This window comes from Nyctereutes procyonoides, unplaced genomic scaffold, assembly GCF_905146905.1.
Source record: "Nyctereutes procyonoides isolate TBG_1078 unplaced genomic scaffold, NYPRO_anot_genome, whole genome shotgun sequence".
In the NCBI taxonomy this organism is placed as follows: Eukaryota; Metazoa; Chordata; class Mammalia; order Carnivora; family Canidae; genus Nyctereutes; species Nyctereutes procyonoides.
The window spans coordinates 17680986-17694967 of NW_026575032.1; the positions used below are offsets into that span (position 1 = coordinate 17680986).

General features: G+C 43.4%; 1 protein-coding gene across 1 annotated transcript in view; it reads right to left on the bottom strand.

Moving 5' to 3' along the window:
• The window catches only part of RNF150 (ring finger protein 150), a 239388-nt gene that overhangs the window by 46134 nt on the left and 179272 nt on the right, over nt 1–13982 (bottom strand). The gene's annotated exons all lie outside the window — the stretch shown is intronic.

Here is a 13982-nt window from a genome sequence, read left to right on the forward strand (position 1 = left end):
GGGGTGGTGGTGGCGGGGGGAGGACTTCACAGGCCTTTCAGGATGACTCGAGAGAGGCTACTTGTAAATAAATCCTAAGTTTCTTTTTCCACAGTCAGAAGACGCCTGCAAAAACAAAGACGCTCGTTTCCATGAATATTTGGGCTCTCACACGAAGGGCAGGAGAGCTCCTGGAAGCATTTAACCACACAGATGCCATTTTACGTTGTTCTGGCTGCCGGCTGTCGAACCGGAAGGCGCAGTGAACAACCCGAGCTGCTTGCACGGCTGCCCTGCCCCACTGCCGTCCCCAAGCGCCGCTCCCGGGAGCCCCGACGGCCCGGGCGGAGGGCAGGCGCTCAGGGGCAGGGGGGCCTCCAGCCGGCCTCTCCCTCAACTTGGCTCTCAGGAGCCCAAGAGGTCACCAGGGGCCGCTCGAGTCCGAAGCTCGTCTTCTCACTCGTGAGACTCCAGACCACAGGCAGAAGCAGTCAGAACCTGCTGCCTGGGGTGAGAGGAGAGAGGAGAGAGCACGGCCTGTCTTAAGTAGGAGGGCTTCGCAGAACGTTCCGTCCACGCCTGCCTGTCCCTGGCGGTGCACTATTCCTGGAGTACGTCCACTCTCTCTCGCACCTTCATCCTCTTTTGTTCTAACAGGTCTGTTTTCTCTGGTTCAAGGGCTTTAGGCTCCAATGCTTAAGAGGGACCCCTAACTTAGGGAAGAGCGCAGGAAGAGCCACCCTTTAAATGGACATTGAGAAGAACCCCACGTGCCAAGGATGGGGTTGGCTGTACACCGCGTAGGATTAGACTGGGGATTGGGACAGGAGAGAAGCCACCTGCATGAGTCATGTTTCCAGATGATTGTCTGGAATGCCTACAGATTTTTATTCCTTGGATGACACATATCACATTCATTGGTTCCTTTATCCATACATTTGTCCAATCAAGTAATAAATGCCAAGAATTACGCTCAGCGCTGGGAATCAGCAAGGTAGCGATTTGCCTCCGCCTCCTTCCCCCAGGGAGTGTGACAGGAGGAACAGAAGTTAATAAAATAATATAAATAAACTACTTAGCGACGACAGTGCTGCGTGTCACATTAGAAGAACACAGAGTTTAGGGAGGCTTATAACTGGGAGATTTATCTAGTTTGGGTACTCAGGGAAGACTCTCCTGATGATGTGCCAAAGGAACGTTCAAGGGCTACACAGACGTTACCCGCATGAAGGGGAGGGGAGACGAGTATTTCGGGAAGAATGACCAACTGGTTGGCACAAGAGCCCTGAGCTGGGCTCTGGCAGGAATGAGGGAGGGACTAGCGCAGGATGAAGCCATCCCGTCCCCCCAAAACCAGTATGGACCTCCCTATGTTCAGGCTCTGCACTCAGGAAACAAGTTCTTTTTTTTTCTTTTTTTTTTAATTTTATCTATATATTTATTTGAGAGAACGAGCATGAGTGGGGGGAGGAGCAGCAGAGGGAGAGGGAGAAGCAGGCTCCCCACTGAGCAGGGAGGCTGATGCGGGACTCGATCCCAGGACCCTGGGATCATGACCTGAGCTAAAGGTAGGCGCTTAACCAACTGAGCCACCGGGTGCCCCCAGGAAACAAGTTCTGAATCTGAACTTGCTCACCAACTGGCAGGCCTTTGGGGAAGAGAGTCAAACACTGTGATCCTTCTGGCTGTTCTGGGGAGGCGGCCTCGACTGGGTTTCCTGCATATGTGCTGGAGTCGGAATGATGGGAGGGCCAGTCGGTAGCTGTTTGAGCTTCAGCAAGTCTCTTAATATCCTCAAGCCTCAGACGCCTCATCTGTAAGCTGAAGAGGCAGAGAAGTCTTCCCGGGGCCCACAAAAGCTGGTAACGATTCGAACCCCCCAAGTCATTCCTCTTTGTGTCCTGTTCATTCTGATATCTCCGTGATGGTAGGTTTTGTGGGTCAACTCGGCGAGGCTGTCGTGCCCAGTCAATCAAACACTAATCTAGGGCAATGTCAGAGAGCTGGTTACCAAGGACAATCAGTTGACTTTAAATAAAGGAGATTATCCTAAATAATCTAGGTGGGACTTATTTAATCAGTTAAAGGCCATGAGAACAAAACTGAGGTTTCCTGGGGAGGCAGAAATTCTGCGTCCTGTCAGCAGCATCGGATTCTACTCGAGTTCCCAGCCTGTAAGCCTGCCCTATAGATTCCCGACTTGTCAGCCCTACAATCACGTAGGTAATTTCTTGAAAAAGCAATGCCACGGGCAGCCCGGGTGGCTCAGTGGTTTAGCACCGCCTTCAGCCCAGGGCCTGATCCTGGAGACCCGGGTTCGAGTCCTACATCGGGCTCCCTGCATGGAGCCTGCTTCTCCCTCTGCCTGTGTCTCTGCTTCTCTCTCTCTGTGTGTCTCTCATGAATAAATAAAATCTTTTTTTTAAAAAAGCAATGCCTCGAAAACGCTCTCTCATATATATACATACACAAGTGATGGATCATACAGTGGGATGTGATGGGATTCTCTGGAGAACGGGGACCAATACATCCTCCAATGAGAATATAAGGTCCAGTAGAGCAAAATCCTCGTTTGCCTGAATCACTGTTTTATCCCCAGCATCTAGAACAAAGCTGATACTCAAGAAATATTTGCTATATGAATGGATATTTATCCAAAGACCTGGTACTCCTCATGGCCTACACATGGTCATCAAGCCACGTGGCCTCGCTCTTGCTACATCTTCCACACGTCCTGCTTCGTGTCTATTCTCAATGCTCCTCCCTCGCTCCTAGTCTTCCTAATGTTCTTTATTATTGCAAGAACATCTAAACTGCTCTCCATGTCACCAGCTTCTTCTGCTCATCCCACTCATCCTTGCCAGATTTATCTTCTTAAAATACAGTGCTAGTTACGTCGCCCCCTTGTTCCATTCTGTTCTGTGCTAGGGGCTGGGTACAAAGATGAATAAGACAAGGTCCTTCCACCAATGCAGCTTCCCTGGTGCTTCCATGGTTCCCTGTGAACTGCAACAGAGAAGCCACTGAAAAGCCACACTCCTGGATCCACTGCTTTCTGGTCTGAGGCAACTCTTGGATCTCCAAGGCTCAGTTGCTCACCTGGGAAATTTTCTTCTAAGTATGCAGTTTGCAAGTGAACGACTGTGTGTGTGTGTGTGTGTGTGCGCGCGTTGGGGTACAGGGGTAAAGTGACCCCAAAGCTTAAAACATAACTCTTGGCCCTCCTTAATTGTAAGCTACCATTAATCTTATTAATACCATTGTACTGCATCTTGTTTTTAGATATTATGTTATTACTGTGGTTCCTACTCTTTAGAATAGACTTTTAACATTTTAACGAGTAAAGGCAAATTATAAAAAAATTAAAGGGAGAACGAGGGCAAAAAACACACATAGGGCAATCGTGCTGATTATTAACCAGCATTCATTTATTTCTAGCACCGTATTTCTTGTGTTGACCATCAAATATAGAGACTATAACTTTATAATTGGGATTTTAAAACAATTTTTTCCCTCCCCAGTGGAAAGAATAACAAAAGTTACTAGACTAAATAAATAAACAAAGAGATGGAAAGAGTCCGGCCTTTAGTGAGATGCACCAATGGTTGAATAAACATCCCTGTGACGAAGTCAGTCGCAACTCATCCTGTTTGTACGATTCGTGGCCCAGGACTGTTCCTTCCCAAGCTTTAACAAAGGCTGCGTGAGAAAGTATATACTGGGGAACAATGGGACAAGATACTCTGTCTCTTAGCAGTCCTGGCAAGCTAGGAATACAACAGAGGGCTGCCCAAAACCCTTCTCCCTCTTAATTCATCAAAGGGAAGCAAATGTTTAAGAAAAACTTCTTCAAACACCTGAAAAAAGATGGTGCTGACAACTGCATAATGAGGCTGAGCTGACTATGAGTAATAAGTTCTCACCCCCCCCCTTTTTTTTTTTAGCACTAATGACCTAGTTAAACTCATTTCCCCATTTATTAATCCTAACCCTTGGTTTCTGTGGTCCTTTTGCCGATGTGTGCGACACCATCTCCAATTAAATGGCTTTATTTTTTCTCCACCTGGACGAAGAAAGGAGCTCTTCCGCCTTTCCATCTCATTTGCTTTTGTAGGCTTTGTCAGACCCTGTCATCGAAATTCCATGACTTTCCTTTTAGCACCAATACAGGCTGTTTCATTCCCTTCAGTGAAATGGTTATCAAAGAACATGAGTCACTCAGGGATCCAGGCAACATTAACTATTTAAATAGGAGATATCCAGGGCTTCTGTGGGTAGTCAAGATATTTCTCCGGAGCCTCAGAACCTTATTTGTGAAGTTGCCAATGAAGTCGGAGGTTTTGAATTAATAAACACGAATTTAATTAGTAAATATCTACTGGTTACTGAATGTCTACTATGTACCAGACAGGTTATATACCTTATTAATTCATAACGGCTCTATGAGGCAGATTATTCCCATTTTATGGAAAAGTAAGCTAAAGCTCATCAAAATAAGTAGAATTATCCAAAGAGCTAGTAAGCCGCCGAGCTAGGGCTCAAAGCCGGTCCTGAAGTCATTGGTTTTGCCTAACTCTGCCCTCCCCCACCCTTTCTCCCCCACTGACTGTCATGGGTAGGGGTGGGGGTGGGGGTGGGGTTCCCGATGATGCAGTTTTGTGGTTCAGCTTCCAGGAGGCACTATCTTAGTTACAGGGGTTGGGGATCAGGAAAACCAAAGGGAAAAGTGATCTGCCTTAAGCGTACTCACTTGGCTACGGAAGAGAAAAGCTGGCAGACGTTGGCCTCCTCCGGACTATACTTAGATATTAGTTTGCTTGATTTATCTGGGAAGAGGATAACACCGGCCTCTACATGTTTGTCCTCCCCACTCTCCACCGCCCTGCAGGTCTGCTACACGTTAGTTGGCAGCTCTATCATCTTCCCACAAGATTTTCTTATTTGTACCATTGAGTACCACAGAAAGTCATGCCGAGCCTTCTCTGAGGGCTCTTCTTGACATGCTGTGGTTCCCCTTTCCTGCTTTAGCTTCTGAAATACAAACATGTATCTCTCCACGGACGCGAAGTGCTTCAGCTGCTCCCCCCTCCCTACGGCACCAAGTCAAAATGCACGAACGCAGCGCACAGAGGGCTCACCCCAGCCGGCACTGGTCACATCCTCTGTTCTGCCTCCACGCTTACCCCACACTTTCACCGTCCCCCTGCAATGTCCTTCTCATTTTTCTCCTCCTGGTATGTCAAACCTTCCTCGTATTTCAAGTCACAGCTCAGATATCCCTTCCCTGAACACCCCATCCCTTTTCTCGAAACTCTGCCAAGGAGAGTTTGTTTCTTTTCCTTTTTGGCCCTATTGGGTTTTCCTACATATGTTGCCGTAGCTCAGGACGCGTTCTGAATTTCAGAGTTTGACCACCACTCCCAGCTTTGTGACCTTGAGCAAGTGACTTCACTGTGGCACGGTTTTGTCTTCTGTTTTTTATACGACAATAACCTTTACTTGGTGTAACAACCCTCTGACGTGGTATTGTTTGTGATTGTCTTTCAGGGGGCGGTGATCCCAAAGGACAAAGGAGATAAAGAAGAACAAATGAAGCCCAAAGTTAGTAGACCCACGGACAAATGGATAAAGAAATGTAGTGGACACACACACACACACACTCATACATAATGGAATATATTACCCTCAGCCACAAAAAGAATGAGATCTCACCATTTGTGACAACATGGATGAACCTGGAAGGCATGCTACGAAGTTAAATAAGTCAGAGAAAGAGAAATACCCTATGATCGCTCATATGTGTGAAATCTAAAAACAAAGACGACAACAGCAACAGCACAACAAGCTCATAGATACAGAGAACGATGGCTAGGTGCCAGTGGTGAATGGGAGAAATCGGGGAGGAGGTCAAAAGCTAACAGGAAAAAAAGGAAAAAAAAGATCAGTAGGTTTGGTACTGCTTAGCTAATATCATTCCAATCAACTGAAAACCACTAATTACATGTTGATCTTATATCCAGATTTCTTAAAATCGTTTTATTTGTTCTAATACATTTTCACACATGCATAATTACTGCTGACGACGGAGTATTCCTTGCTGATACTTTTGCCCAAACTGAATTTAAGACTTTAGATAATTGTCTTAAAACACTCGCAAAAGTGGGGCTCCTGGTTGGCTCACTCGGTTACGCGTTGGACTCTTGGGTTTCTGCTCAGGTCATGGTCTCAGGGTCATGAGATCAAACCCCGTGCCAGGCTCTGCACCCAGGAATCTCTGCTGGAGATTCTCTCCCTGTGCCCCTCACTCTGCCCCTTCCCCTGTTCACACTCACGTGTTCTCTCTCAAATAAGTAAATAAAATCTTAAAAAATAATTGCAAAAGTGTTTCCTAACTAAATGAGAAAATGAGAAAAATGGGAATTAAAATAGTGAGATATTTTCTGTGGATGATTTGCATTTATTTTTAAACTTGATAATAGCTCATGCTGGCAAGGGGGTAAACACTCTTATACGCTTTTGGTGGGAACAAAAATTGGTCAAACATTTTGTGAGGGCAATATGGCAGACTGCATCAATATTGAAATGCTTAACCTCTTTTATCCCACAAAAAAAGAATCTGGTTTACACTTAGGTCTTTAAACCGAGAAGAAATTTAAGTTGTAAAACGAAAAAGGACGAAAGTCATACAATATTTAGGATACTACCTGGCATATTAGAAGCTAAAGTACTATACTATGATTTTGTTTTTGTTTTTAACAAGAGGGAGGGGTGAGGGGAAGAGAGGGAGAGGGAATCTTAAGCAGGCTCCATGCCCGGCGTAGAGCCCGATGCAAGCACGACCCTGAGATCATGAGCTGAGTGGAAATCAAGAGTGGGACGCTGAACTGACTGGGCCACCCAGCCTTCCCCTCCTTTTTTTAATCATTTGTTTACATCTGGGTGAAACTAAAAGTATTTTAACAACTGGCACAGTCTGGGCACTGACAGATCAGAATGGATGCCAGCTCTTAAACAATGAGCATCGCCCAGAGGCCCACTATCCACCCTGCTTTACTGTTCTGTGTCCCAAGTGAGTTTGAGACACATTGGAGGGCAGAGTCAAAGTATTTCTATCTCTAAAACCTAGTAGAGTACCTGGAACAAGATATTCAGTATCGTTTGCCGAAAAAAATGAATTCTGAAAGTCCATTTTCCCCAAGTCATGATTTAATTAGTAACAATTTAGTTCTCATTCCTTGCAAGTGAGCTTTCTGTTATAGACCTTGCTCAGGAAGCACTTTCCTTAATTTTTATGGATTCTAAAATATAAAACAAAATCTGTCTTCTTCTGGGGGCCAGTGGCTCCTAACAAAAACATTAGGGGCATCGATGAGTCTATGCCCTTCCTAGACTGTCTGGTAGATCTCACACGGGGCCATTCCTTCTATGCAAATCTCGCCTTGAGAACACTGACTTACCGATCTGTGCACAAGCATTACTGGGTCAGAGTGACCAAAATGGTAGTGATGTGATGATGGCACTTCCAGAATGTCAGCTGAGCCCAGACGGTGTCATGGGTGTTGCATAGGAGAAATGTATTCTATTCCTCTCCAGAGGACAAAAGAAATCTAAATTGCTCTTATTGATTTTCTTAAGAGGATTCCATTTGTCTAGCTGCTCCTAAAATCAGGTGAATTCGATGAGAACTTGACCAGAATCCTGACTGTCACAGCTTTGAAAAACACATGGAAATCAGTGTTTTCTTTCGTGCATTATCTTTGGCCTAAATGTCATCCCTGAGGTGAGTAATTAGCAACCCAGCCATTCAATGTATCACGGGATTTCTCTACATTTTCTACTGTGCAATGTAATGCAAAACAGTAGGTTTAATTTCCATCCCTGTTAGTGAAAAAAGGACTCTGTTGACACAGTAGCACTTTAGTACGGTGTGGAAGGTGGATTTCTTAGTTATACAGGAGGAAATCTGGAAAGGAGTATTTCTGTATGTTGTTAAAGAGATTCCAAAGCTGATACCAGAACTCACTACTCAGAATGTTGACTTGAGAAAAAGTAGGAAAGTCAACACACAATAGCGAATTCGTTACTGTGTAATATAGTAGTACTTTATACAGAGCATCTATATTACTTCATACAGAGCATTCACTAGTGTATAATATAGTACAACTTTATTTAATTTTATAGATTTTATTCATTTATTCATGAGAGAGAGAGGAGAGAGGCAGGCAGAGGGAGAAGCAGGCTTCCCACTGAGCAGGGGGCCCGATGTGGGACTCGATCCCAGGATCCCAGGATCACGACCTGAGCCAAAGGCAGATGCTCAACCCCAGAGCCACCCAGGTGCCCCAATATACACTTGATCTTAGCCAAAAGGCCAAGAAGCGATGGCGCCCCAATATAGTACTACTTTATACAGAGCACTGGGGCTGCAAAGATGAATCAGACATGCATCCTGTTGGTGAGGTGCTTTTAATAAAGAACTGATAGCCTGATAGGAAGATGCACAGTCCATACTGTGCAGAGGTTAAAAGCTCAGGCCAGGGGGCAGAGCAAGTTTCATTTTTTAATCTTGGCTGACAATCCTGTGACTGTGAGTCTTAGTTCCTTCATTGGTAAAATGAGGATAGTAGTACCTATCTGAGGCACTCGTTAATGGGATTCATCCAATATGCTACCTCTGCGTCTTTCAACCACATGGAATGATTACAGGTTCTCCTGCTGATAGCTATGGCTACGTGACTAATTCTAGCCAGTAAAAAAAAAAAGAAAAGAAAAAAAGAAATAACAGATTTCACTTCAGGCCATGGGATTTAACTAGTGACCTGTCCAAATTATTAATGTTCAAGATGGTAGCTGCTTAGTCACCTGACAGCCATGAGCAGACACTCTTGGTTGTTGCACAGATAAACACAGAGCATAAGAAATCTTTGTTGTGTTAAGCCACTGAGTGTTGGGAGTTTTTATTGTTGTTGCTGCAGCACAACCTAGCCCATCCTGACTAGTGAAAGACTTTTCCAGGTTGTCGTAAGGATTAAATACTTGCTTGTTAAGTGCTTGGCTAATAAGCGTTCTGTGGACAGCGTGTCATTAGCTATTTTAAGTGATGTTGGTGCGACATATAAAATGATGGGCCATAGAGAGATCACAGAGTACAAGGAAAGGAGGAGTCACTGTGTGAGGAAATTGGGCATGTACAGGATGGGAAGAACTTTGAAGTGTGACGACTGGAGGCAAGAGTCTAAAACGGGATTTCTGTGAGTAAAGACAGAGCTGCAGTAGCCCGATATACAGGAGAGACTCAGTGGGGCTGAAAGCTAGACCAATTAAAGAGTAAGAAAAGGAAATAAAACTGGAAAGGGACAGATCCAAATCAGCATTTCGAGACAATCCAGATGGACCGAGCAGCCAAGAGATACCCGCAGTGAGGATAGCTCGCAGAGCTGAGCTAGGCCTGAGACGCCCTCCGGCCTTGAGACGATGGGCTTCTCCCCACCAAGTTACTTCCTCCCACACAGTCTCAGTTTTCTGTCTCCTATACAGAAAGTCCTTGCCGTGGTGATGGTGGAGCGTTCTGGGGGACGGTGTGGATCAGGCCAGTTAAGCTGACCCCAGCCCCTCCCTGCTGTGACCCTATCCAGCTGGCCCAGTGCCTCACCGCGGGGGTGAGCCTGCGATGGGGCTTGGTCTGAAGTGTTTGGGGCAATTATGAGAAAACGCAATTTTCCTGATCTCAAGTTATGCAAACACTGTTTAAAACAAAAAAAAAAAGGAGAAAGGAAAAGGAAAAAAGAACTATCACACAGAACCAGCAGTAACCATAACCTGGCTATTGTTTAAAAACATAATTACTGGGCAGCCCGGGTGGCGCAGCGGTTTAGCGCCGCCTTCAGCCCAGGGCCTGATGCTGGAGACGCGGGATCAAGTCCCACGTCGGGCTCCCTGCATGGAGCCTGCTTCTCCCTCTGCCTGTGTCTCTGCCCCGTCCCCCCTGGTGTCTCATGAATAAGTAAATAAAATCTTTAAAAAAAACAAAAACAAAACAAACCATAATTACTTCGGCTTGGCAAGCTACTCTGCTGTGCTAGAAGTTTTACCTGATGGAGGGGAAGAAAGAGGATGCAGGGAAGTGAAGTACTGCTCACCTCCCCAGCGCCAGCATGGCCTTCCCGTGCAGAAGGCGGGCCTGTTTTCGGGGCCACAGGACCAGGCTTGGGGTCAGTGCGGAGAAAATAAGGCCCTTAAAGCCAGCCTACGTTCGATTGGTCTCCCTGGGGGTGCTTAGCCATTCGGCCTGGGGGGGACGGGGACTTCCGAGCCAACCTAGTCAAAGCCACATCACCCCCAGGCCGAGCGCTGGGCAGAGCAGCCTTGTGCAGCGGGGTGAGGGCGGCTGACGGTGTCACATCTGCTGCCAGCTTCACAGTGGGAAGGACACTGGCTCAGAAGTCAGAGATCCTGGCTTTGCTTTGGGCCCTGTGACCAGCCTCTCGGAGTCCAGGGTTTCTTGTAGCAAAATAAAAGGAGCCTTTAATGGCACCTGCAGGCTGCTGTGACACACAAATCAGACACTGTCTGTAAAAGAGCTTTGTAGGTAAGCAGCAGAGTGCTTTTCAACACGGAAGTATTGTAATAAACAGCCACTTAATTTCACCCAGTTGTCCACAGGATTAGGCTTAAAGAGCATTAAAGAAAAACCAACAGAACTTTAAATACTAAGAAATTGTATCAGATCCGCCGGCTACTAAACTCAATGTCTCTTTTAGCTACAAGGGAGGAAATTGGTCTTGCGGGAATGCAGGTTACAAAGGAATTGCAGAAACTCTCGTTTTATAGGTGTCTCACTCCTCTAGGTTCTGGTCGAGGGAGGCTCTGTGCTTAAAACTTGACCCTGGTCTAATTATATCGTTTGGCTGGGGCAGCAAAGCTGGTTGGCATTTGGCCCATGTGTCTAGTTGATTAATATAACTGGGGATCGGGACATTTGAAGTCAGAATGCCATATTTAACAAGGTTATTACAGTTCAAGACTTCTTTCCTAAGGCAGCATTTGCTCTGTTGAAAATACAACAGAAAATAACTCATCAGACATGATTTATCAGCATTGCCATTTGCTTTCATGTTTCCTTCCTTTAATCCCTTAGATTAAGTGATAACGAATTTTTGGTAGCCTGTACACATAAACCCAAAGGAATCAAAGGAAAAATTACTAGAAAACACCATCAACAGACTTTGACTTTGAATTTTATGTAATTTTGACTAATGTACAAAGTGAGCTGTTTGTTTGTTTGTTTATTATTTATTGTTTATTGTTTATTTATTTATTTATTTTTGAGCTGCTTTTTAAAAAAGCCCACAACATAGCTTCTTTGGTGCTTAAAACATTTTTTTGCCATTATTTGAAATGAAGGTACATACAGGATATTGCACAGGTCTTAAGAAAGCTTGATGGTTTACTGAGCATGTATATATTTACGTACAAATATCTGGCTAAGGATATACTCTGTTTCCATCAACCCAGACACTTCTCTCTTCCCCTTGCCAGTCAGTGGCCACTCCTTGCTGTGAATCCGCCATTACGACAGGCTAGCTTTGCCTGTGATTGAATTTTGCATGAATGGAATCATAAAGGCACGTATTTGTTTTTGCCTGGCTTCTTTTGCTCAACATGATGTTTTCAGATTTGTATGATTTGATGGAAATCAATAGCTTGTTTCTTTTTATTGCTCATAATCCATCGTATGTATTTACCAAATTGATCTATAGATTTTCCTGTGGTTAGACATTTGGGTTGTTCTCATTTTTTGCCCATAATGAAAAAACATGCTATGACAATTCTTGTACAAGTGTTTCTGTGAACGTATGCATTCATTTTCTTGGAGATAAATCCAAGAGTGGAATTGCTAGGTTAGAGGATAGTATGTGTTTAGCTTTAGTAGATATTGTCCAACAGATTTCCAAAGCAACTGTGACATTTTAAACTCCCCTCACACTGTATAACTTTGAATTAGGCAGAGTATGTAAAATTATGTTCCTGAAAAAAATGAGTTTTTAATTTAAAAAATCTATTGTTTATTATTTTATTTGATTTTAAAAATATTTTATTTATTTGAGAGAGAGAGAGAGAGAGAGAGAGCATGAGCAGAGGGTAAACAGGGCAGAGGGAGAAGCAGGCTCTCCACTGAGCCAGGGGCCTGACATGAGGCTCGATCCCAGGATTCTGGGATCATGACCTGAGCCAAAAGTAGATGCTTAACCAATGAGCCACCCAGACACCCTGAGTTTTTTAAATAATAGTTTTCATACACGGTGCTAGTGAGATGCTCTATACCAGCATAAATTTCAGATAAATTTGAAAAATACAGTTAATTGATCAGCTATCTTATTTCCTATAGGGGAGCATTATAGAGATAAAGGACAAAAATTCATAAATTTTATAATGTACTTTTTTTTTCCTGCTAATCAGAAAGCTTTATAAAAACAAAATAAAAATACTTAAATGAGAAAAAGCACTATTTACTAAAAATATGAAAGCCAATATTAAAAATAGTTAATATCACATGTTACAAATTCTAGGCCATACCCTTCCCTCCCCCTCTCCACCGTTTTAACAACTCTGAAATTAGGAAGCATCTTACAGCTACTGACAATTTACATTGGACATGATTTATGAGTTAGTCAACGGTAGCGGACTAAGTACAATACTGTGGTAGTTAATAGTAACATCTCAGAGAAATCAAAGACATGGGAACCAAAACTAAGCACTCTTTTTATATTTGATTATTCAGATAAGAACGATGCTTAGACCATGCGAGTTCATGGTCCTGAAGGCACACTAAACATAAGCACGCTCTCATCCTGTTAGTGAGGAGGGAATCACTGCCACTTTTTAGGAAAGAAGTTGGGACGAACTTATCATGATTCTTAAAATCACTTTTGATCCAGTAAAGTCACTTTTTGGAATGTATCTTAAGGGATAAATGCAGAAAAAAAATGTAAACAATTAACGTCATGATTTTATGATGAAAACTAGAAGCAATTTATTTGCCAAACAGTAGGGGATAGTTAAATAAACTCCAATAATGGACTTGATTATGCAGCCACTAAAAGTACCTTCATTTCTTTTTTATTTTAAAGATTAATTTATGTAAGAAAGAGAGAGAGAGAATGAGTGGGAAGGAGAAGGAGAGAGAATCCCAAGCAGACTGTGGCCTGAGCATGGAGCCCCACAAGGAAAACCAAGAGTCGGATGCTTAACCATCCACACGACCCAGGTGTCCCTTAAAATAATTTTTAAAGTTACAGGAAAATGTTTACTTTTTAATATCAAACAAGAAAGCAGAATACAAACTGTATTAATTGCCTGACTCCACAATGTTGAGCAATATACAAGTGATGCTTACATTTATGCAGTAGAAAAATTAATATACCAATATTAATGATGATTATTTTCTAGTGAGGTTAGATTTGTTTACTTTTTTTTACACTTTTCTCTATAGTTTCAAATTTTCCCACAATTAGCGATAAAACCCTGAAGTTATTTTTACAAGCACATCTATGAAGAAACAGCTGTTAAAATGATGACCAATAATCTAATTTGCATAGCATGGGCATGAAAGGTGAAGTCAAACCTCATGAAAATCAGGCAACATTTATCACTCTTTTAAAAAATAAGGAACTTGGAAAAACAATCTGCTCTTAATCAAGCATATGTAAGAGGCACGGCAGGGTAAAGCCAGGATAGACCATTTCTGCCTAGCTAGGAAGCACCACTTTGTTTTCCACCTCACGCGTTCTAGGACTCATGCTCAGAATCCTGATCACATTACAGAGCTTTATGATTTTTTTTTTTTTTACTCATAAACAGTTTGGAATTTTCTGTCCACAGAGACATTCAGTTCATTTGACTCATCTTAAAATCAGATTGGTCCCTGAGGTTAAAAATCTTAAGGGGCGAGTCTCTATTTTTAGTGCTTTCAAATATTAAAGTGATGTTCCTTTTTATATGAG